Source organism: Canis aureus, chromosome 19, assembly GCF_053574225.1.
Source record: "Canis aureus isolate CA01 chromosome 19, VMU_Caureus_v.1.0, whole genome shotgun sequence".
Classification (NCBI taxonomy): Eukaryota; Metazoa; Chordata; class Mammalia; order Carnivora; family Canidae; genus Canis; species Canis aureus.
In genome coordinates, this window is record NC_135629.1 from 49,518,274 (window position 1) to 49,542,104 (window position 23,831).

Consider the following 23,831-nt stretch of genomic DNA (forward strand, 5'->3'; position numbering starts at 1 on the left):
AGGACCATGGGATCATGACCTGAGCAGAAGGCAGAGACTGAACCAAGTGAGCCACCCAGGCTCCCCTAGGCGACATTTTTTTGGTCCCCCCTCCCCCTTTAATTGAGGGATTGGATAAGGTGAAGTGCACAGATCTTAAGTTTCAGCTCAATGGATTTTTATGCATGTATATACACCACTCAAACCAAGAGAGAATAGGTCTGTCCCTTGAGAAAGTGCCCTTATGCCCATTCCTGGAAGTCCATATCTCCCAATCTGACTTTGTCATCATGATGAATTTTGCTTGTCCTTGAATTTCACATAAATGCAACCATACTGCACACCCTCCTCTGTCTGGTGTCTTTCACATAACACTGAACCTGTGGGAATCATCCTTCCCATCACAAGTATTATTACTCTGCCCTTTTCCTTTTTTTTTTTTTTAAGATTTATTTATTTATTCATTCAGAGAGAGAGAGGCAGAGACACAGGCAGAGGGAGAGGCAGGCCCCATGCAGGGAGCCTGACGTGGGACTCGATCCCGGGTCTCCAGGATCACACCCCGGGCTGCAGGCAGTGCTAAACTGCTGCGCCACCGGGGCTGCCCTCTGTCCTTTTTCTTTGTTGTGTAATATTCCATTGTAAGAATGTGCCACAATTTGCTTATTCATTCTACCATTGATGAATATTTGAGTTGTTTGGAGATTGGCTCTTGTGGTAAAGCTGCCGTGGACACATACATGAGCACAGTGTACATTTCTATTGGGTGAATACCCAGGAGTGTGCCTGCTGGGTCACTGTGCGGGTGTGTGCATTTTTAGGAAACACCGCTAAACAGTTTTCCTAAACAGAGTAGCTTTGCCATTTTATATTCCCAACAGAAGCTTATGGAAGTTCCAGGGGGGCCTGGCTGACTCAGTCGGAAGGGTCTGGATCCTAGGTCCAAGCCCCAAGTTGGGTGTAGAGACCACTAAACAAAAATTGAAAAAATAAGAAAGTTCCGGGATGCCTGGCTGGCTCAGGTCATAAAGCATGACTCTTAACCTCAGGTTCGTGAGCTCAAGCCCCATGTTAGGCATGGAGACTACTTAAAAAAAAAAAAGTTCCAGTTGTCCAAATCCTTGCCAACATTTGGTACCATCAGGCTTTTTCATTTTAGCCATCCCAATTGGTTGTGTTGTGGTATTTAGTTGTGATTTTATATGCATTTCTCCAATGACTGATGGCATTGAGCATCTTTTCATATGCTTATTGACTACTTTGATACTGTTTTGCTAATTGTTCAAGTCTTCTATCATTTTATAAATTTTGTTGTCTCTTCCTTACTCATTTGTAGGAGCTCTTTATATATTATGGATATGCATCCTTTGTCAGATATACCTATTACAAACATCTTCCTTCTGGGAGAATATTTCAAATTATCTCCCCACATTCTGGACTGGGAAAGGACACAAGAGCAAATAACCACGAATTATTCTTTTTCTGTTCCTTCTTCATGAAGAAGGCAGGTGCCCTGTTTTATTGAATGCTTGTGACATGCCAAGGACTTTCCATCAGTTATATCAGTAAATAGTTATAACATTCTTATTTAATTCATTTATCCAACCTATATTTGAAAGTCAAATAGATGCCAGATATTGTGGGATGCACTGAGAACAAGAGTCAAGGTCTAAAAACAGACTGTGTTCCAGTAGGGGGTGGTGAGGCTGACTGTAAACAGGGAGACAGACAATCAAGGCCCTATCAGAGGGGGAAGTGCCAGAGAGTTGGTGGATGGAGTGACTGGGGGTGATTACGGACTAAGTGATAAGGAGCTGGGATGCGAAGAAGGAGGCAGAGCTAGCCATGTGACATTTAGGGGGAAGGGTGTTCTGAGAAGGGGAACAGCTAGTGCAAAGGCTCCGTGAAGCCGAAGTGCAGGAAGCAATGGGGAGAAGGATCCCGAAGAGGCTGAGTGAGGGGGTTTGAATTGAATCCAAGAGCCATGGGGATGGATTACAGTGTTCTGAACAGACTGGCATCGTGAACTTCTTGTCTTTTCAAAGATCCCCCTGGGCACCTCCAAACACTGATAGGAATAAAAGCAGAAGCTGGAGTCCAGGGCAGAAACAACAATAATACAGGTGAGCCATGATGGGAGCAGGACTAGGGTGGGGATCATAGAAGTGTGAAGAAGTGGGTGATGTCTAAGGAACATTTTCTTTTCTCTGTTTCCTTTTTTCTTTTCTTTGAATGAAGTATTACAAGGATAAGGTAAAGTACACAGATCTGAAGTTTCAGTTCAATGAATTTTTATGTGTATATATCTATGTATCCACCACCCAAACCAAGAGAGAATATGTCCGTCCCTCCAGAAAATGCCCTCGTGCCCATTCCTGAAAGTCCATATCCTCCAATCTGACTTTGTCATCGTAGATGAGTTTTGCTTGTCCTTGAATTTCATGCAAACACAACCATACTGCGCGCCCTCTTCTGTCTGGTGTCTGTCACCTAACACAGAACCCAGGAGAACCATGCTTCAGGTTGGTTCTAATTGAAGATGGTTATTATCATCCTCAACTTAGAGGCAACTGAACCTCAGAGAGGTCAAGTGACTTGCCCAAGGTCACACATCTAAGACATGGGGAAAGGGCCTGAAAATCCGAGTCTGACTTTTCAATTCTATGAAAGATGCCATGTTGTGGGTGACATGGCCTTAGACAACCTAGAGATATGGGGATTCCAGAAGGTGGGAGGCAATGGTGGAGGGAGGACCTACAGGCCCGGAAAATCTACTTGTCTTTATGGTGGTCCCTACTTGCTCTGGGCTGCAGGAGAGGCAAGCAGCAGGCTGCAAATTGAACTGAGACCCAATGGGGCCTGAGGTGCCCCCCAAACCAGCCTGGGCCCTGTATGCCCAGCAGGACCCATTCAGAGAGACGACAAGGATCCATGGGCCCTGGGGAGAGCCAGGAAGCCCTGGGTGGTTGTTGAGTGTGTGTGTGTGTGTGTGTGTGTGTGTGTGGTGGGGGGAGCTGCGGCTGCCAGCCCCATTAGCACCACAGTCATTATCCCAGATTTATGTGTGTATGATTCTTCTCCCCCCACCCCGATCGCTCCAGCTTCTCCCCTGGCTGCAAACCCGACTCCCCCGGAAACAGCCGTGGAGCCGCCTGCCACCGGGCCATTAGCACGCAGGGAAGGGGGTGTGGGGGGAGCGAGCAGTCAGCGGGGAAGGGAGAAGGGGGGGCCCGGGAGAGGACGAGGGAGGAGGAGGAGGAGGAGGGAGGCGGGAACTGGAAAGGATGGGAGTTCGGTGGCAAGATGGGGGAGCTGAGAGGAAGGAAAGCTCGCGGGGAGGGAGAGCGGCCCAGGCGGGTGTGCGCGGGGGGAGCGGGCGGCCGCGGGGAGCGCGCCCCGCGCGGGGGCTCCCTCCAGGGCCTGGCTCGCCGTCGGGGGGCGGCCCCGGGCCGGGGGCGGCGCCGCAGACCCCCCGGGCCCCTCCTCCCCTCCTCCCGCCGCGCCCTCCAGCCCCTCGGGGGGCGCACGAGAGGCCCCTCGATTCCGCGGGAAATCAATGTCGCGTTAACGCGAGGCTTCCGGGCGGGCGGGGGGCGCGCTTCATAAACGATGCATTGTTCCCCCCGCCGCCCGCGGCGCCCGCCCGGCGGCCTGCAAGATGGCGGCCCCGGCGGAGGGCGCGGAGGAGCCCGGCCCGCCGGCCCGAGGGGGCGGGGGAGAGCGCGGCCCCTCTCCGCTGCCGGGGAAGGTGGGGACAGAGGCCGGGATGAAGGAGAGAAGGCGGGGAGGGAGAGAAGAGGGGGCTGGGAGGACGGGAAGGGGGAGGCGGGAGCCAGTCGGAGGGGGGAGGACGGGCTGGCGGGGGGAGGGGAGGGGAGGGGAGGGGAAGGGGAGGGCTGGGAGCCGGGAGGAGGGCGGGGAAAGGCAGCCCGAGGAGGTGGCACCGCGGGAGGCTGGAGAGCCGGCCCGGGAGCTGGGAGGGGGCGGAGGTAGGGGGGAGGCTGGGAAGAGGTGAGGGGGAGAGGAAAAGGCAGTGAGCGGAGCCTTCAGGAAGGGAACGGACCTCCCCCCACCCCGAGCTGTCCAGGGCTACACCCCCCTCCGGCCGGGTCCCTGGCCCGCTGTCTCCTGCTTCCTGCGCACCCCCCTGGAGATGAACCGAGGAGCCCCATCCCCCCAACACGGAGGTGGCTGCACCCCCTTGGCCTGGCTCCCCACCCTCTTTCCTGCCCTGGTACCAGAAGTGCCAAACTGAGAGGGAACACACCTCCCCCATTTGTCTTCTTCTGGGCAGATGGGCAGCCTCCTCCCTCTGCTTTGCTTCCCAGGCTTCTGACAACCTCCCTCCCCTATGGCCCGGCTGCCCTGCCCACGGGTTGGCATGGGGCAGGACCCCCACCGTGTCCCAACTCGGGGCCTCCAGTGTGGACCCCGAAGAGCCCCCCCCCCCCCCGTCCCCGCCCTCCATTAGCAGGATGTTTAGGTACATCCGCATGGGTCCTGTTTTCTGGAAAGGCCTCGTGATGCACCAGAGAGGGGAAACTGAGGCAGAAGAGAGCTTAGAACCCAGTGACCTCCTTACTCCCCAAAGGTCCTATCCTTGGCCCCCCAACCACCCCGAGTCCCTCCTCTTTCTTGCCTACTCCCCCATCCTCCAGCGGCAACCACGATGAGAGTTTCAAGCCCCCCCCATTCCAACCTTCCTGCTTCACCATAGGGGAGCTCCCAAACGCCTGAAAATATCTTTAAATTAGGAAAAAGAGCTAAGCCGCCAGGGTCCTTTGGTCTATTAAAGGAGGAGCAGAGGCCACCGGCGCCCCCACCCCCTTTACTCTGGTTTTGCATTTGAAGCCCTGACGGCGGCTCCAGCTGGAACAATGATGGGGCCTGCCCAGCCGGCCCCAGCTGCTTCCTTTTCAGTGGCCCTGTGCCCCCTGCCAGGTGTGCCAAAATTAGGACGGCTCCCTTCTTGGGTCCTTTTCATCCCCCCAGGGCTGCTGGGGCCTCTGAGGCGCTAATGAAGCCCCTGTAGCTGCCTGCCTTTTGCTTCGCAGAGCTGGCCTGGGGGAAGCCAAGGCAGGGCTGTGCCTGGAAATCTGTCCTCGAAGAACTGTCCCCAGGAACTGTTCATGTCCCATGCTCAGTCAGAGTGTTCTTGCACTACCCTCCTCTCCCCCTCCCTGCTCCTCCAATCCCTTCAAGTCCTGGTGATGGTCACCTCCTCCAGGCAGCCCTCAAGCCTGCTGGCCTTTGCTCCTCACTGTTTCTCTGGTGGGGCAATGGGGTCAAGGCTACCTGGGCCTCACCTCTTTCTGGCTGTGTGGTCCCGGGGTGGCTCAGTTAACTGCTCAGAGCCTCAATTTCTCCATCTGTCAAATGAGGATAATAACAAAAGCCTGTGTCATGAGTCTTTTATGATGCTGAAAGGGGGTGATATGTGTAAAGTGGGTATGACAGCCCCTAGTCCAGTTGCTCTGGCCACGCTGGCCCCCACTGAGCCCCCAAACACACCCGTGTCCCACCTGTGACTTCCCACTAGTTCTTCTTTCTAGATATCCGTACAGCTCCTCCTCCCTTTATTCCCATCTCTGCTCATTTGTCCGCACCTCAGAAAGAACTTCCCTGGCCACTCAGTCCTCCTCACCTGTATTATCACCCGACATTCTATTACTTACTGGATCTCAGGCTCTGGAACCTGGATTCAAATCCTAGTCTCACAGTTACTGGCTGTGTGACATTAGGCATGTTACTTCACTTCTCTGAGCCTCAGTTCTGTCATTGGGATGGATAAGTGACTCAGTGAATGGGAAGCCCTCAGAGCAGTGCCTGGCCTACACTAGGGGTTGTTCCCAGAACTAATATTCCTTTTTTTTTTGTTTTTAAGATTTTATATATTTATTCATGAGAGACATAGGGAGAGATGCAGAGACATAGGCAGAGAGTGAAGCAGGCTCCATGTGGGAAGCCTGATGTGGGACTCGATCCTGGGACTCCAGGATCACACCCTGGGCTGAAGGCAGGCACTCAACCACTGGGCCACCCAGGCGTCCCATAATATTCCTTGTATTATTTCTGGGTACCCCCTTTCCCTCCTTCCCTCCTGAGGGCTAAGACTTCGGGGGCGATGTTCAGTTCATTCACCATTGTATCTTCAATGCCCAAAAGGCCTGGCACACAGTAGATGCTCAATAAATATTTGATAAATGAGTAATTCAATGAGGTTCTACTGGTTCTGTCCGAGCCTCAGGTTTCTCATCTGTAAAATGGGTTGCGAATAGCATGTGCCTCATAGATGTTCAGGATTCTGGGAGATAAATACTGCAGTTTCTAATTTTTATTTCTTTTCATTTTTTATTTTTAAGGATTTTATTTATTTATTCATGAGAGACACAGAGAGAGACAAAGAGAGGCAGAGACACAGGCAGAGGGAGGAGCAGGCTCCATGCAGGGAGCCCGATGTGGGACTTGATGCAAGGACCAGGATCATACCCTGGGCTGAAGGCAGCACTAAACCGCTGAGCCACCCAGGCTGCCCTATCTTTATTTTTTAAAGATTTTATTTATTTGTGTGACAGAGACAGCAAGAGAGCACAAGCAGGGGGAACGGCAGACAAAGGGAGAGGGAAAAACAGGCTGATGTGATGCGGGGCTTGATCCCTGGACCCTGGGATCATGGCCTGAGCTGAAGGGAGATGCTTAACAGACTGAGCCACCCAGGCATCCCTGGTTTCTAATTTTTAGAAATTCAAACTGCGCCCACAGCATAACGTGTAGTCTGTTGAAAGCCTCCATATACCTGGCCTAGGCAGGGAGGATTGTGGGAGACACGTTTTATTGCCACCAACACTCTCTCTTGCTTTCTTCCTTTGCAAACAGCGCTCGCTTGTTGAGTGGCAGTGTGCCCTGCTCCGTACAGTGTCTCCCAGCCCGCCTTGCTTCTAGAAGTAGCCGAGTGGCACACTCTTCTGGTTCCGATGAGGCCCAAGCAGAGGTCTGTCAGCAGGGGGTTTCGGGGACAGGTAGGCATGTTATTATCTGAGCTTCAGTTGCTTTGGCTGCAAAATGGAGATAAAATAACGACTCAGTGTGGTCAGGGTCTCATAAGTGACCCAGAGAGATAGCTAGGTGACCTGAGGAACTGGATGGTACTGGCCCCCGTGCCGTGTAGCTGCTGGCCTCTGGCAGCACCGGGTGCCAACTCCAGACTGTTCACGGAGGGAAAAGCAACTTTTTTTGTTGAAGCCACTACAGCTAGATATTTTGAGACTTGCAGCCCAGTGCACCCTAGAATGATGATATTGAATTTCTCTGGATCTCTAAAAGTGCTCCAGGCAGTGTAGCAGTTCGTTGATTTTTTTTTTTTTTTAAGTTAGAATATAGAATGAGGCTTGGGCACTGCCACATAAAAAAGTGCAGGAGTGGATGCCTTTAGCTCGGTGCGGCCCAGAATGAAACTATAAGGAAAGGAGAATGTTATGGGGTGCATTGTGTCTCCCCCAGAAGATAGAGGTCTCGACCCCCAATACCTCAGAATGTGACCTTATTTGGAAATAGGATTGTTGCAGATATATTTAGTTAAGAAGGGGTCATACCAGAGTAGGGTGAGGCCTTAATCCAGTATGACTGGCTTATAAATCTATTCTGGAAAACAACACACAGACACAGATATGTGAGGGGAGAATGCCACATAAAGACGGAAGCAGAGGCTGGAGTGATGTGTCTACAAGCCAAGGAATACCAAGGATGGCTGGCAGCCCCCAGAAGCTAGAAGCAGCAAGGAAGGATCCTCTTGTAGAGCCTTCGGGGGAATGGGGCCCCTCTGATGGATTTCAGACCTCTGGCCTCCAGAACTGTGAGATGAGACCTGTCCTTATAAGGCTCCGGTTTCTGGACCTTGGTTGTGTCAGCCACAGGAAATTTATACAGGAGAGATGACAGGCAGCAAGACACAATGCCCAAGGCTCCCTGGAGCTTCCGGTTACCTGACCTGGAGCAAATCATTTGCCCACTTCTGGCCTTTGCATGCTTTAGCACCCTCTGCAGGCCCAGGGCACAAACATGAACAAGGAGTGTCCTCCATCAATGGGCATCATCTGGAAGCGTTTCCAGTTGTCCAGAATCTCCCCCCAGAATTAACACCTCTTGGCTGCTCTGTGCACATTGAGGTGGCTGCTGTCATTACCATGGATTTCAGGTTATCGGTGCCCTTGGCCCAGAGGGCAGGGAATGGCCCGTTCACCGTGCAAGATAGATCTATGTTCTGGACAAAGCCTATGAGTGTAAGTTGGTTTAGGGTTCCAGGCACTCAACAATGCCCTTCTGGTTAAAGCTGGAGAATTGGGGCACCTGGGTTGCCCAATCAGTTGAGCGTCTGCCTTGGGCTCACATCATGATCTCAGGGTCCTGGGATCGAGCACTGTGTCAGGCTCCCTGCTCAATAGAAAGTCTGCTTCTACCTCTCTCTCTCTGCCCCCTCGCCCCCGCTTGTGTTCTCTCTCTCCCTCAAATAAATAAAATGTTTAAAAAGAGAGAGAGAGAGAGAGAGAGAGAAAGGAAGAATGAATTAACACATGAGATACAGGAGCTGAATCTCAATGAACACCCCAGTGCTAGCATTGAAACTGCCTGGGTCCAAATCCCAGCCCTGCCCGGGACTGGCTGAGTCACCCTTAAGCAAATGGCTTTGTTGCTCCATGCCTCAGTTTTCCTGACTGTAAAATGGGGTAATGAAAACCCTACCTTGTAGGGCCACTTGGAGTATTAAGTCTTTAATCAATTTCAAGCCCATTTTTATGTGGGTGGTGTAAGAGAGAGGAGTCTAATTTCATTCTTTTGCATGTAAACATCAAATTTTCCCCAGCACCATTTATTGAAGAGATTATCTTTTCCGTATTGAATCTTCTTGGCTCCCTCGTCAAATATTAGTTGACCAGATATGCATGGGTTTGTTTCTAGTCTCCTAATTCTTTTTTTTTTTTTTTTTACTGCCAGTGCTGTACTGTTTTGATTAGTACAGCTTTGTTATAATGTGGTTTGAAATCAGGAAGTGTGATGCGTCCAGTTCTGCCCTTCTTTCTCAGGATTGCTCTGGTTTATTTCAAGGATTAAATGAGATGATGTCTGTCAGATACTTAGAAGTCAGGGGCATACAGTAAGTGCTTAATGAGTGTAGGCCCCATGCATGTGCAGGCAGTGTTGGCTGAGTATGTCCATGGAAGAAGAAGTAAGGCCAAGGAGCTGCCTCCCAGGGCCTGAGGGTCAGTGCTGGTGGCCTAACACCTTCCACTTGCATGAATCCCTTCCTTATGCAGGTGACAGAAGAGCAAAGGGCTGACTTCAGGGTTGGAAGAGAGACCCAGACTAGCCTGACTTGATACCTGAATTTACTCCATCATTATTGAGCACCTACTGCATGCCACCATCTGATTTATGATTTGAAAGCCTTCTCTGACTGTGGAGAACCGGCTGGATGGAGATTGGTGGGGAGGGGTGTCCCTCGCTCCAATGAAAGTGAGAAGTGAGGATAGCTTGACATGAACTAGTAGCCGTGCAGATGGGGAAGGGTATATGGATTCGGGATAGGTTGGGAGTTGAAGTTGACAGGGATTGTTAATGGACTGGATGTGAGGGGTAAGAGAGAGAGGAGAATGTAAAGCAACTGAGTAGACAGTTTACCAATCCCGGCCCTCCCTACATCCCCATGGCACTCAACATTTCCAGGTATTTATCACCATATAACAAGTTACCCCAAAAACCTAGTGGCTTAAAATGATATACATGTATTCCTTCACAGTTTCTGTGGGTCAGGAATCCAGGTATGGCTTTAGTGGGGTGTCTCTGGCTCAGGGTCTCTGAGAGAACTGCAACCAAGATGGTGGCTGGGGCCATGGTCTCATCTGAAGGCTCAACTGGGGGAAAATCTGCTGCCAGGCTCACTAGTTACTGGCAGGATCCAGTTCCTGACTGACTGTAGGTCAGAGGGCCTCCTTCAGTTCCTCGCTCTGTGGGCCTCTCCACAGGGCAGTTCACAACATGGCACTGGCTTCCCTAGAAACAAGTGAAGAAGAGAGTGAGAGAGAGCACCCAAGATGGAACCCACAGAGTTTTTGGAACTTAATCTCAGAAATGACATGCCATTACCTTTGCCACATTCTCTTGGTTAGAAGAAAGTCCTGGAGTCCTATCCACACCCAAAGAGAAGGGATCACACAGAGTCGGGATCATTGGAGGCTATTTCGAGGCTGCCGCCTCACCATGCACATCAATCCAATGGCTTCATACCACCAGCACCTATAACTCTTCGCCTGGGGGCTCTCTCTGGCTGCAGAGGCAGCTCAGGCTTGTCTGGGGCAGCCAAAAGTCCTGGAGGATCCATTCCCCCCGCTAGCATACCTCATCCAATGAAGGCTGGATGTGGGTGGATAAACAACCCAGCTCCCTCACCGCTCACACGAGCTAATTCTGGGGTGCGTGTGCCATAAGCCTCCATAGAGATTAAACCCAAGATATCCCAGGTTGACCTGCTTGTGGATACAGTCTTTGCTGGGTGTCCTCCTTCCCTACTTCACCTCCCCTCTCCGCTACCAATGCTTCCTGCCATTGCCCGCCAGGTAAAGCACTTGCACTCAGATTGGGGTGTCTCTTCTGGAGATCCCAACTGTGTTCCTTTCTCAGGCCTGCTGTAATAAGTTACCACAAGGTTGGTGCCTTCAAAGAACAGAGGTGTATTGTCTCACGGTTCTGGAGGCCAAAAGTCTAAAATCAAGATGTTCGCAGGGCTATGCTCCCTCTGAAGGCTCCAGAGCAGGATCCTTGCTTGCTTCTCTCCTGGCATCTGGGAGCCACAGACATTCCTTGGCATTCTTGGGCACATGGCCACATCCCTTCAGTCTTCAGCTCTGTCTTTCCCGTGTGTCCTCTCCTCTTAGAAAGACACTTGTCATTGGATTCAGGGCCCACCCTAGCTCTAGTATGATATGGCATGGCTGTTAGCTAGTGACAGCTGCGAAGACCCTATTTCCAAATAAGGTCTCAGATCAGAAAGCTCCCTCGCCCTGAATGGCATTCTCTCCTGCAATTCCATCCATCTATCCTTCCAGTCTCAGTTTGAGGGTCCCTCTTGCAGTTCGGGGTAGGAGGCATGGAAGCCTCAGTTATACCAAGATCCTGTTACCCATTCCCGTCTCACCCGATACTCCCTTGTGAATGGTTTCCATTATTGTATTACATAGTTTTGCATTTTTTTTTAATGTTGCTCTCCCCGCTTCTAGAATGTGAGCCTGGGAAGGGCAGGCCCCGGGAGACCACTGTGTCCCTTTGTACCTGGTTCAGGCATGGTATATAGTAGGCGCTCAATAAATGTGCCTCTGCGGTTTCCCAACAAATTCTTCTGTCTGGGTGAGGGGGATGCACTGGGCCTCAGACCAGCATCACCCAACCAGACAGGTCACTTGGTGTCTCAGCAGGATGTTCCAGAATCTTCTTGCATGTACACGCGTGCGCTCACACGCACGCGCACACACACACACACACACTCACATATACACAGAATGAGCCCTCCCCTCCTTCCCCGTCCCCAATTTCTCGACGGAATATTTTTTCCTGGAGCAGAAAATGAACCATTATTAAAACAACACGGCTACCGGCGGGAAAACCCATTTGCAGCGATTTATACCGCGTCACCGCGGCTGCTGAGAGGAAATGGGAGGAGAAGCGCCGGGTTTAAGCACTGGGTGAAGAATCGTGTTCCATCAGAGAGAGAACAGATGGGTGTTTTTTCTCCTCTCTCTCCCCCTGCTTAGACTTGGTGCTAGGAATCCATGTCAGCCGTGGGTTTTTTCCTGGTGGTGTGATGGGGGTGACAGGGGAGTGGGAGGCCGGGCCAGGCTGCTGGGTCCCAGGGGGAGGAGGGGCCCACTGTGTCTCCTGGGCCTGCAGGGCCGCCTGACCTGAGCCCCTTTTGCTATCATCACCTGGGATTTCCCTCCCCCTTTATTTCCTCCCCCATCCAAAGGCTGGTCCCTCCAAAGCAGGGCCCTACCCTGTCCCTTCGTCCCTGGCGTGTGACACACGTAGTTGCTGACATGTCTGCGGAAACGGGCTAACCCACCAGTACCAGTGCATCATACCCTGACATTATTTATGCATCCACCCTCCCCACCAAACTGTGAGCACACTGAAAGAACGGGGGCTCTTTCATTTGTTTCGTTCGTTTACCCACCCTCCCCAAAGAAAGCCTGATCCACGGCCAGCTTTGGGGTGATGGGGAGAAGAGAGGAACATGACTGAGTCATGTATCTGTTTAAAAGCCATCGGTGGCTTCTCTCCTTCCAAACTGAAACCTGTTAGCTTGGCTCCAATGGCTCTTCCCAGTTTAGACCCAAAACACCTGTTCACTTCCATCCCCAAAAATGCCCGGCCCCTGCCCTGACCCCAGGCACCCATCAGCTCTCTCTCTCTTTTTCTAAAAAAAATATTTATTCATGAGAGACACACAGAGAGAGGCAGAGGGAGAAGCAGGCTCCATGCAGGGAGCCCGACGTGGGACTCGATCCGGGGACTCCAGGATCACACCCTGGGCCAAAGGCAGGCACCAAACTGCTGAGCCACCCAGGGACCCCCAAACCCAGTTCTCATGTGGTCCTCATCTCACCCAGAATGCTTTGTGTCGCCACCTCTCTGAACCTCTGGATTTGGGCACCTGGATGCCTTGCCCACTCCATGTCCACCTTCTGAGCCCCGGGGTTGGACACCCAGAGCCCAGACCAGCCCACCTATGTGCTGGGTCCATGCAGGATTTTAACAAATTATAGTGAGTTGCCAGTTTTTAAATAACAGGTAACTGTTGCATAAAAATCTGGATTCCTGGCTTTCCATCAAAAGATACTGCCGCTGAGGAGCTGAGGTCACATTCCCAGCAGGGGGTGTTCAGCAAGCAAGGGTGGCGCCCTGAGGAGAGGGCACTGGTTTGCTGGTTCTGGTTCTCACGTGGTGAGTAGTTAAGGGGACTCTGGACCCAGACTGCCCAGGTTGGAATCACTCAGCCTTCCTGTTCTGGAACCTTCCACTTGCTCACCTGGATCAATTCTCCTCACTTCTCCATCCAGCCTGGTGTCCCAGGAGACTGGGCTTTGTGGACTTCACTGACGGCTCCCAGGTCCTCTGGCTTGTGCTGGCTTCAGCCATTGAGGACTCCAGAGGTAGGGGAAGCCGGAAGCGAGGGTATTTATACCCACTATGAATGTATCATGTGTTTCCTGCCAGGGGTTACATGAGTCAATATGGTATAAGAAAAGGCTTAGTAAGTGTTGATAAATATTAACAATTATCATCATTCTTCACCACAGTCCCTACCACTCCTTACTGGCTCCCCGGCCCCGATGTTGAGTGTCAGCTGTGCCATGGCTGACACGGTTGGTCTCAATTTGGCTGTTTGGTGTGTCTGGATTACCTGCTGTCGCCTATGGGTTGTGGCTCAGCTCTGTGTCATCGCCTCTGCTGTGAGGGGTTCCCAGGAGGCCCTCCACCCCCCCGCATACCCATCTCTGTCACTCCTCTCCAGTGACGGAGGTGTCAGCATATGGGAGCGATCGATTCCTGGGCTCGCCCACTGCACCGCAAGCCCCTGTTGGGGCTTCATACATGTTTGTGGCCTGTATTCCTTGCCTAAGGCTGCAGTATCAAAGTACCACAGACAGGGCCACTTAAAACAAGGAATTGATTCTCTCAGTTCTGGAGATAAGAAGTTTTTTGTTTGTTTTTTGTCTTTTAGAGATTTTATTTAAGGGCACCTGGGTGACTCAGTGGTTGAGCGTTTGCCTTTGGCTCGTGTTGTGATCCCGGGGTCCTGGGACCCAGGCCCGTATCGGGTTCCACATGAGGAGCATAGGCCTCTCTCTCTGCCTGTCTCTGTGTGTCTCTCATGAATAAATAAATAAAAGCTTTTAAAAAAAAAAGATTTTTTTATTTTAGAGAATGATTGCGAGTGAGCATGGGCAGGAAGGAAGGGCAGAGGGAGAGGGAGAAGCAGACTCCCCACTGAGCAGGGAGCCTGAAGCAGGACTCGATCTCAGGACCCCGGGATCATGACTGGAGCCGAAGGAGCCCAGAAGTTGATAACCAGGTGACCACAGGGTTAGTGCTCCCTCCACGGTCTCTAGGGGAAGGTCTTCCCTACCCTTTCCAGCTTCTGGTGGTTCTTGGCTTGTGACCACAGCATTCTAAGCTCTGCCTCTGCCTCCATGTGGCCTTCTCTGTGTCCTCTCCCCTTCTCTTCTCTCAGGACACTTGTCATTGGATTCAGGGCCCACCCTGATCCACGATGATCTCATCAAAAGATCCTTAATTTAATTACATCTACAAAGACCCTTTTCCCCAATCGGGTCACAGTCACAGGTTCTGGGTGGACATATCTTGCGAGGGCCACCACTCAGTGCAGTACAGACTCCACGGCCTTCTGGAGTCTTGCCTTGCTTTCTTCTCTCTTCGCTCACTCAATCTTTGTTTTTGTTTTTTTTTTTTTTGTTTTGTTTTGTTTTAATTTTTTTTAATTTATTTATGATAGTCACAGAGAGAGAGAGAGAGAGAGAGAGGCAGAGACACAGACATAGGGAGAAGCAGGCTCCATGCACTGGGAGCCCAATGTGGGATTCGAACCCGGGTCTCCAGGATCGTGCCCTGGGCCAAAGGCAGGCGCCAAACCGCTGCGCCACCCAGGGATCCCATCACTCAATCTTTGGAAGCAAGTGGATGACCAGACCTTGGACACCCACCTTTTGCCCCTTGGCCTACAGTTGGGGATGAAGGGGGGTGTTTTCCTCGCCAGGAGGGGAACAGAGGCCCCAGTGCCATCTGATGGCCCTGTTTCCAATGCAGGCCGGACCCTGAGGAAGGCTGCTTCTCTGTGGGCTGCCAAAAGGCTGGAGTGAGCCCCCGACCTTCCCCTGAGCTTGCAGAGAACACCCGACGAGCACCACCGATCATCCCTTTGGCACAAGGCTGGGCTGAGTGGTTGTCATTTCTCCTTCAGATGCCAGAACTCGACACTCCAGTCAACAGTCTGCAGGGCCGGCCTCTGACCTGCAGCCCATTTCTTTCCAGGCCTGACAGGTTGGGTTGAGAGGGAGCGCTCCCCTGAGCTGAGGCAGGCTTCTTTGACTCCAAGCTACTTTAGCCCTCGCTCCCCAAGAATGCCCACAGCCCCTGCTCCACCTTTCTCCAGACAGTGATGCCTCCCTTTCCTCTGACACAAAATGGCCAGCTGGCCGAGGGCCCTGTTTTTACAGCTCATGTGAATTAACTTTTTTTTTTTAATTTTTATTATTTTATTTTATTTTTGTTTTATTACTATTTATTTATTTATTTATTCATGAGAGAAAGAAAGAGAGAGAGAGAGGAACAGACACAGGCAGAGGGAGAAGCAGGCTCCATGCAGGGAGCCTGACATGGGACTCGATCCCAGGCCTCCAGGATCAGGCCCTGAGCTGAAGATGGCACTAAACCGCTGAGCCACCCAGGCTGCCCAATTAACATTTTTAAAAAATAATTTATTTTTTAAGGTATAATTCACCCCACATTAGAATAACCATTTTAAAGTGTACAACTCAATGCGTTTTTGCATATTCAGGTGTTGCGTAGCTATCACCAGTATCTAGATCCAGAACATTCTCATCGCCCCAAAGAAAACCTTATACCCACGAGCAGGCACTCCCCATCCCCCTCCTCCAGCCCTGATCAACCACTGATCTAATTTCTGTCTCTCTGAATTTGCCTATTCCGGACATTTCTTATGAATGGAGTCATACAATCTGTGGCCTTTTGTGTCTGGCTTCTTTCACTTGGCATAATGTTTTCAAGGGTCATTCATGTTGTAGGGTTAACTCTTTTACTGTGGAGCACGTACTTCTTAAGAATATAGCTTAAGAATACCAAATTAAAAAAAAATATATGTTCCATCCTTGTCACCACCGCCTAGCGCAAGATCTAGAATATTCCAGCCTCTTGTAGGCTCCCTGAGGCCACTTTCCAGTGAATGGCCCCATCCCCAAAGCATCACTTTCCCAGTGGCCCTCACCTTAAGTGATTGTACCCCACCACTCAAGGGAGACATGCCACAACTGGGGATCTGCTCTTGGCATCTAGTCGGGGGAGACCAGGGATGCTTCTCTGCATCCTCCAATGCAGGGCGTAGGTCTCCCACAGCAGAGAATCATCCAGGCCCAAATGTCAGTGGTCTACACTTAGGAAAACTTGGGGTTCCTGGACCCCATAGATTACTTCTGCCTGTCCCTGAATGTCATGGAACAGGACCATGAAGTGCACCCTAATTGTGTCTTATTCTTTTCCTCAGTGTCATGTCCTGAGATTCATTGTGCGTAAGGCTCTCCACGCGTTCCTGGTTCGGTCTTTTTCATCACTGCATTGTATTCCATTGTGTAAATAGACAGTTATTTCCCTTTTGCCAGTCGATGGCACATGCTGGTGCCTAGGGTCTGACGATGATGAATGTGTCTCTTGGTCACAATAAGTGCCTGTCCCCAATGGGAATAAACCCAGGAATGGAATTGCTGGGTTGGAGCAATTTAACCTTAGTAGACCAGTCGGTAATAGTTAAAGCTCGGGGGATGTTGCACAAAAATCCTGACTTCTGGCTTCTCTTGAAGAATCTATTCTGGCAACTCCGAGCCTGACTTTGCACGTGGTAGCACTCAGCTGGAGTTAAGTAGTAGCAAGTGGCTGCTGGCTTAAAAGGGGGGTGCGTCTCCAGCTCTCCACAGCTGCCACCCTCCCTCCTCGCTGCCTCACACCTGCCTCATTTCTGTGTTTTTGTTCCCGGGTCTGCATTTGGCTTTGTGGCACCTCTCCTGGATCCATGCAAGGTCAGGAATCCCTTTCTACCCTCCTGTGGCCATGGCCTTGACCCTCATCTCCCTTCTCAATTCCACTCCATCTCACAAAGCCTGTGGTCCCTTTAGACCTCTATTTTTCAGCTTCTGGGTTCTTGCTGTCTGATTAGGGGTCACTTCCCCAGAGCAGCCTTCTCTGAGCCCTCTGGCTGGGGAGGGCCTCTTGGGGGTACTCTCCCACAGTCCCCACTGGTCTTCCATGGCTCACATTTGTACTGACAATCTTTTGTCAGCTCCCAGCCAACTGCAACTGCATCTGTCTTATTCACTGCCATTTGCCCACCACTGGCTCAATGCACAGGGAATGCTGGCCATGGGGCATGGGGCATGAAGGGGAGAGAGGGAGAGCCCTCCTGCCAGATGGAAAAAACCACTTACCTGGCCATACCCTCTGCAGAAGCAAGCTGGGCTCCCAGGATGATCTGAGCGGACACACCTCATCCTCAGAAGCTCTTTCCCCATGGCTGGCCCAAGGGGTCAGGGCCTGAGAAGTCTCTCCCCCAACCCAGTCCATACCAGTCCAGGCTGGCCAAGCGCAGGGCCCCCTCCCTGGGGTCCTTAACTTCCCACAGGTCGTCCCACCCCCAACCATTCCAGCTGTCCCTAAACACTGTCCAAATGTCCCCCAGTCAAGTCCCCAAGGCAATAATTCCTTCGCTTCTCGGACTCAGACTCCTCACCTGCTCACCTGTCTCCTCACCCCCCACCCCCCCACCCCCGCTTTGCCCTGCGCGCCCGGGGTGGTCCCCTCTCAACTCCGCTCTCCCATCGGAGCCCTCAGATCTCCCCTGCTCACACCTCCTCTCCCCAAGAATCCTGACTCCTCCTCCCTCATCTTCTCACACCTCCAACCTCCCCTTGGCTCGCTTTCTCCTTCCTCTCAGCAGCCCCCACCTCAGACACGCTCCCTTGGTTCCCACTCGGTGCCCCCAGCCTCCAGCTCCTCCGCCGCCTCGGCGCTCTTCCCCCTCCTCCCCCCGCCCCGCGGCCGCGCCTCCCGCGCACCTAGGGGGGAAGGGGCGGGGCCTCCTCACCTGGCGGCCGCAGAGCAGCGGGGCAGCGGCCCCTAGCGGCCGGGGAGGGGAGCGCAGCTGGGCGCCCCTCCCAGTTGGTACCCAACTGGGAACCCACCACCGTTCCCGCCAGCCCGCTGCTCAGGCTGCACCCCCCTTGCTTCCTTTTCGGGACTGAGAGGGGTGGGGCGCCTACAGTTTTCAGTGGTGGGTCAAGAGGTGACATTTTATCAGTCCTGATTGGGGGGGGGGGCAGTGCAACAGTTAAGGGGTTCTATTGGCTCCACCTCTAAGCTATGCCTCAGATCTGACCACTTTGCCCTAGCATCCTGTCCCAGGCCTCTGTCGCCTCTCACCTGGACTGATGATGGCAGCCACCTCCCCGCATCTCCTGGCTCCTTCTCAAATCTCACCTGTAACTTTGTTTTAACAGATGTAAAATCCGTATAACAGAATGAACCACTAACCATTTTCAAGTGAACAATTCACTGGCATTTAGTACATCTTAGACCACCACCTCTATCTAATTCCAGATCTTTCCATTCCCCCAAAGGAAACTTGTACGCATTAGCAGTTTGTGGCCAACCCTCCCCCACCTAGACCCCGGCAACCATTAATCTGCTTCTGTCTTTATGGATTTAGCTCTTCTGGATATTTAATATAAATGAAATCTTACAACAGCTGGCCTTTGGTGTGTCTGGCTTCTTTAACTCAGCATAGTGTTTTCAAGAGTCATCCACTTTGTGGCATGTGTCAAGACCTCATTCCTTTTTATGGCTGAATAGTATTCCCCTGCGTGGAGATCCAACATTTTGTTTATCTGCTCACTCTTTGATGGACATTTGGCTGTTCCCACCTTCTAGCTTTTGTGGATAATGCTGCTGTGAACATTGGTGTACTAATATCTATTTGATACCTGCTTTCAATTCTTTCAGTATACACTCGGGGGGTGGAATTGCTGGGTCAGATGGTAATTCTATGTTGTTTTTATTGGGGAACCACCCCTATTATCTGCTAAACATTGAATAGCAACACGCCATTCCCTTGCTCGTAGCCACCCCTCTGTTGGCTCCCCCTGTCACTGAGAATCCAATACAGATCCTCCTCATGGCCCTTGAGGCTCTGCCTCCTGGTCCCACCATGCTGGCCCTTGTGCTCTTCAGATAGTCCTGCCTGTTGCAACTGCAGGGCCTTTGCACTTGCTGTTCACTCTTCTTGGATCACACGTGATGGGCACCTCAGCTTTCAGGTTTCAGCTCAAATGTCTCATCCGAAGAGAGCCTCATCCAATCTGTCCCATTATCTCCCCACCTCACCTCCTCTTTCCCCCTCATTCCCTCCCTCCAGTCACACAGGCCATATCATAGATCCTTTGCCCACCCAGCATATTTCTGCCTCAGGACCTTTGCTCAGGCTCTTCTTCCTGCCTGGAACACCCTTCCCCCATGACTCCTCCCTTGCCTCTTTAGGTCTTTATCCAAATCTGTTTCTTAGAGGAGGCTTCCCTGACTTCTCCTGTCTAAAATTGCAGCTACCACCATGCCCCCTGCCTTTTTTCCTTAATCTTTTCCATAGCACTATCATCTGACATCCTATATCTTTTGCCTGTCTGATTTCTCATCTATCTTTTTTATTAGAATGTCAGCCCAAGAACAGAGAATCTCTTCTGCCTTGTTCACCACTGTGTCCCCAGCAACTAGTACAGTGCCTGGCATACAGTAGGTGCTCAGTAGACATTTGTCAACTAGCTAAATCCTCCCACCCCCAAAGACAGCAGTTGATGTTAACTCTGCCCACACTCTATCCTCCTGACCCAATTCTGAGACCTTATTTTACCTTGCTTTTCACTTGAGTGAGGGTATAGGATGGGATGGGGTTTGAACAATGCCCAAGGTGTGGTACAATGAGCCCCCAGGAGGGCCAAGGGCACACGGAGCCCCGCCTGCTTACCCCTCAAGGCTTGGACACCTGCCATCCACTTCTCCAGCACCCTGCTCACTTTCCAGGGCTAATTCCAGCATGCCTCCTGTGTCTGCCTTACCTACTGGAACCAGAATGCCCCTGAGAGAGCTTTCAGTCTTGTTCTGGGGGCACTAGGGCTTCCTGAACGCCTAGCCCCATGCCCACACTAAGGGCAAGAAAGTTCCTCTGCACTCTGTGTTTGAGGAATAAATGGAAGGAGGGAATATATGAACCGAATGGTACAATGACCTGCAGGATTGGGCATCCTGTGTTGAGTGGGCTCTAGGAAAAGGCCCAGCTGGGCGCATCTGGCAAGTACTGGAGGCCTGGGCATTGGTCACTTCCTCCTGAGTCCAGGAGCGCCCTTTCATCCCCATCCACTGTCTCCCCCGACGTCTCTCACGTGTGTTATAAGGTCTGGCCTGGCACTCAGGACCTCAGCAGGCACTGAGGACCTAGGGAGCCTGAGGCAGGACACAGGGACCGAGGGCTCCAGGCCTGAGGCCAAGGTTGCAGGCATTGGAAACAGGAGGGTGGAGGAGCGGGGAACCGGACATGGGGGTCCGAGGCAGGGCACAGGGTGGGGACGTTTGGCACGGGTGAGGTGAGCCATGTCTGAAGCCGAGGTGCCCTAGGTGCTAAGGTGCGCAACATGCAGGGTCCCCCAGATGGGAGGATCAGAACGTGAGTTGCTCTCGGGGCGGGACACCCTGGGTGCGGGGGTTTTCTGTACATTAAGGGTGCACGGAACGTGGGGTACCGAAGGCGCGGGGCACGCTGGGCAGGGGTAGGACGCCCGAAGCGAGGGTCACCCCCACCCTAGGGAGTGGGGGTCCGGGGCGCCGGTACCGACCCCGCACGGTGCAGGGCACGCGGCGCCGGCGCCGGGGCAAGACTGCGCGCTCGCGCGGACGCTTGGGTTCCCGGAGCCGAGCAGTTCTCGCCGCCTCCATTGCGGCTGCGCAGCCGGGGCTTGGCAAGGGGGGGGTCGTGAGGGATCCTTTGCGCCCCCACTCTCTCTCCCCATCCTTTGCCTCCTGAGCTCCTTGCCCGCGAGGCCAGAAGACCGGGATGGAATGGCGCTGGCTAACGTATCCGGGCTGAGAGCAAGAGCAGGAGAACGAGGAGGGGCTGGGAGGGGGTCCTGGCTGGGATTTTTTCAAACTGAGCCGGGAGTCCCTTAAAGCATGCCACCCCTTCGTTTTTTTACAAGTAAAAGCCGCCCCTTCTCACAGTACCCGGAGAACTCAAGTTAGAACTACCTCACCTCCTAGGCAAGCTCAGAGAGTCCTAGGGTTATTCTGCTGGTGTGGGGGATGGGGGTGGGGGATGGGGAGTGGGCTGCTCAGGGCCCAGGTGTGGGGGTGGGGTGGGGGGAGGAGGCTCGGAGCCAGAGGGCCCTGGAGATGTCCAGCTGTCTCTCTAAGCTGCACATTCTTTCCCCTTCCCATCCTGCTGGGTTTATAGAACGCTGGCATTGTTCCCCCCACTCCCCAGCATCCCAAAACCTTTCCTGGGTCCCATCAGGTGCTGCTGATATATCTCAAAGTGGGAAACTGAGGCATCGGGCGGGTGAGACACACCCCCTTCCTCATCCGCACCCCCCACAGTCCTGAAGCCAAGGAACCACAGATAGGTGGAATCCTTTCTCCACCACTCTCTGCTTTCATCACAATTTTCTCTCAGATCCAGTCGTTGGGCCTCACCACCCAGATTCAAGGCCAGAGCGCTACAGCCATGGAGTCCTGGGCATGAAGGGGGAACAGGCCCACCTACCCTCTCTCCCTTGTTTTAGGAATTTTATAGGGCCTGATGTGTCCCGGAGGTTCTGACCTATGAAAATCCCTGCCTGGTCCTGGAATAAAGGCTCTCCATAAAGGGGGGCAGGGAGGGAAGCAATAGGTTGCTGTGGAGGTTGCCCCCTGTCACTCAGCAGGCCTGGAAGTCCACTGTCTCTGTGTTTCCCCATGATATGCTTCTTGGAGGGTTCTTAGAGGCTGGGTCAATTTGCTTACAGATGTTCCATGTAGGCTTTCTTAGATACTCAGAGTTCCCATCCAAGTCTGCCCCAAGTTTTGTGTATTTACCACCTCAAACCCTCCCACTGCTCCTTCCACCATTCATCACCTGTTCTGCAGAGCCAAGTTTGGGTGGCAATGCATTCTCTTTCCTGAAGACAGACACGGGGAGTTTGCCCTCCTCTCCTTCCTCAACCTATTCCCTTCCTCTCTAATCCAGATCCGGATTTGTCTGCCCTACTTCTCCACAACACAGCCCACCGTACAAATGCCCACTCTGGACCCACCAAGATTCAGCCAGGACTTTGGATTTTGCTTGCGCTGGCTGCTTTACTATTTAGGCCTCCATTGGCTGGACTCCCTTCCCCGAGGTTCCAAACCAGGGATTTGCTCCTCCCCATCCAACACTCCGGAGTTGCACCCATCTTTCATAAAACCGAGCGAGCGGCCAGGCTTCCAGGTCCTGTCTCCTGAGATCCTAACCGGATCTTACCTCTCAGGACCTTCCAGTAGCCCTCACCCCTCCAGTACCCCCCACCTCCAGCCCCCACCTGGCACTGAGTTATCTATTCTGCTGAAGTGCTTATTTTTGGCCTGGGGCCCGGTTTTATAGCCCCCACTGTGGGTCTTGGCAGTGACACTCTGGTTCTGGGGATCCGAGCCAGGTTGGGCAGCCTTCCCCACCCTGGAGAGGGGGTGCGGGGCTCCCTCTGCAGCTTCAGCCTGAAACCTGCCCCTCACCTCACTCGGCCAGATGCCTAGGAACCCTCTGGTTCCTTGCCCTACTTCTGCAAGTCCGCCAGCTGCAGTGTAGTGGCAGGGCTGTGGAATTCCGTACCGGGTTTTAGCTCCGGCCGAGAACCTAAAATGCAATTTTTTTCTCTCCGCCCTCCCCCCTCTTCCCCCCCCCCCACTCCGCCTCCCTCCAAGTCCGCGTCCCCTCCCAAAGCGAGACTTTTCAGGCGTTTATAGATACAACCTCCACCTCACACTCCCCTCCCCGCTCCTGCTGCCCCGTCAGCTCCAAGCCCTTGTCTGGTCGCCCAGGATCTGCTCCTGGGGTCTTGTCCTGTCCCGCATATTCCAGTCCAGGCTTTGCATCCCTCCCTCGTCTTTTATTGTAGGTCTGGTCTCCCAGGGTAGCGGCCTCCTCAACGCGTTCCCCTCGCAGCGCCCCTGGATCCTGAAGCCGCTTTTACCAGCCGGCTTCGCTGCAGCCAGCGCTCCGGATCCCTCCGTGCGAGAGTCCAGCCCTCCTTTTGCCCCTCCCTCTTGCACGTCTCTGCCAGAAAGGCTGGGGCAGCCCGTGCCGCCCCGGCCACTCAGCAGCCCCCTCCTGAAGCCCCCTGCGAGCCCAGGTCTAGGAATTCTAGGCCGGGTCTTGCTTGCTCCCACTGCATTAGGCATGACGCATTACTCCGTCTCCCGAGGATGAATCCGGCCCCAAATTTGCGTGCCCCGGGTGCATTTGGCCCTGTCGCAGCTACACCGCCGCCGCCCCCCTTCCTCCCATCTCTGTCTAATCCAATCCGGGTTTTGCATACCCCTTGCAGAGCTCCTCCATTTCTCCCTCCGCCGGGCTCGGCGCCTCTCCTTTACTTAACTGGCGGCGAAATCCTCTCCGGTTCTTCCTTGCGCCCGTCTCCCTTCCCCCACTCCCCGTTCCGACGCAGCGATCCAGCACGTCGCCTTCCCTCTCTCCGCTTTTCCAGAGGGGCCCGGAGGAGGCCAAGGGGAGGGAGTCCAGGCCGGGTTTTCGGTTCGGCCCCCGGTGCGCTCGCGCTGGTGGCGGCGGCCGATCCCCGGCGGCGGCTCCGGGCCGGGTTTTGCGCGCGCCCGCCGCCCCCCTCCCCGGAGCGGGTGCGTCGGGGAGAGGGGCGAGCAGGCGGCTTGTCATTGCTGGTGCCCGGCGCCGGCTCGGTCCGCGCGTCCTGCGGTGCCCACGGGCCCGGCCC

At 53.2% G+C, this 23,831-nt stretch overlaps 1 protein-coding gene and 1 long non-coding RNA gene across 2 annotated transcripts in view; one reads left to right on the plus strand and one right to left on the minus strand.

Moving 5' to 3' along the window:
- Positions 1-1,495: 1,495 nt before the first annotated feature.
- Positions 1,496-23,697, minus strand: LOC144290435 (uncharacterized). The gene is made up of 4 exons (XR_013358090.1): positions 23,421-23,697; positions 6,776-7,034; positions 5,286-5,348; positions 1,496-2,469 (listed from the first exon to the last, which is right to left on the minus strand). It is a non-coding gene; the product is annotated as an uncharacterized LOC144290435 (long non-coding RNA).
- Positions 1,839-23,831, plus strand: part of ADGRL1 (adhesion G protein-coupled receptor L1) — a 65,496-nt gene continuing 43,503 nt past the window's right edge. The window contains exon 1 of the mRNA XM_077859667.1: positions 1,839-2,102. The gene's annotated coding sequence lies outside the window, so the exon portion shown is untranslated. The remainder of the gene's footprint in view (positions 2,103-23,831) is intronic.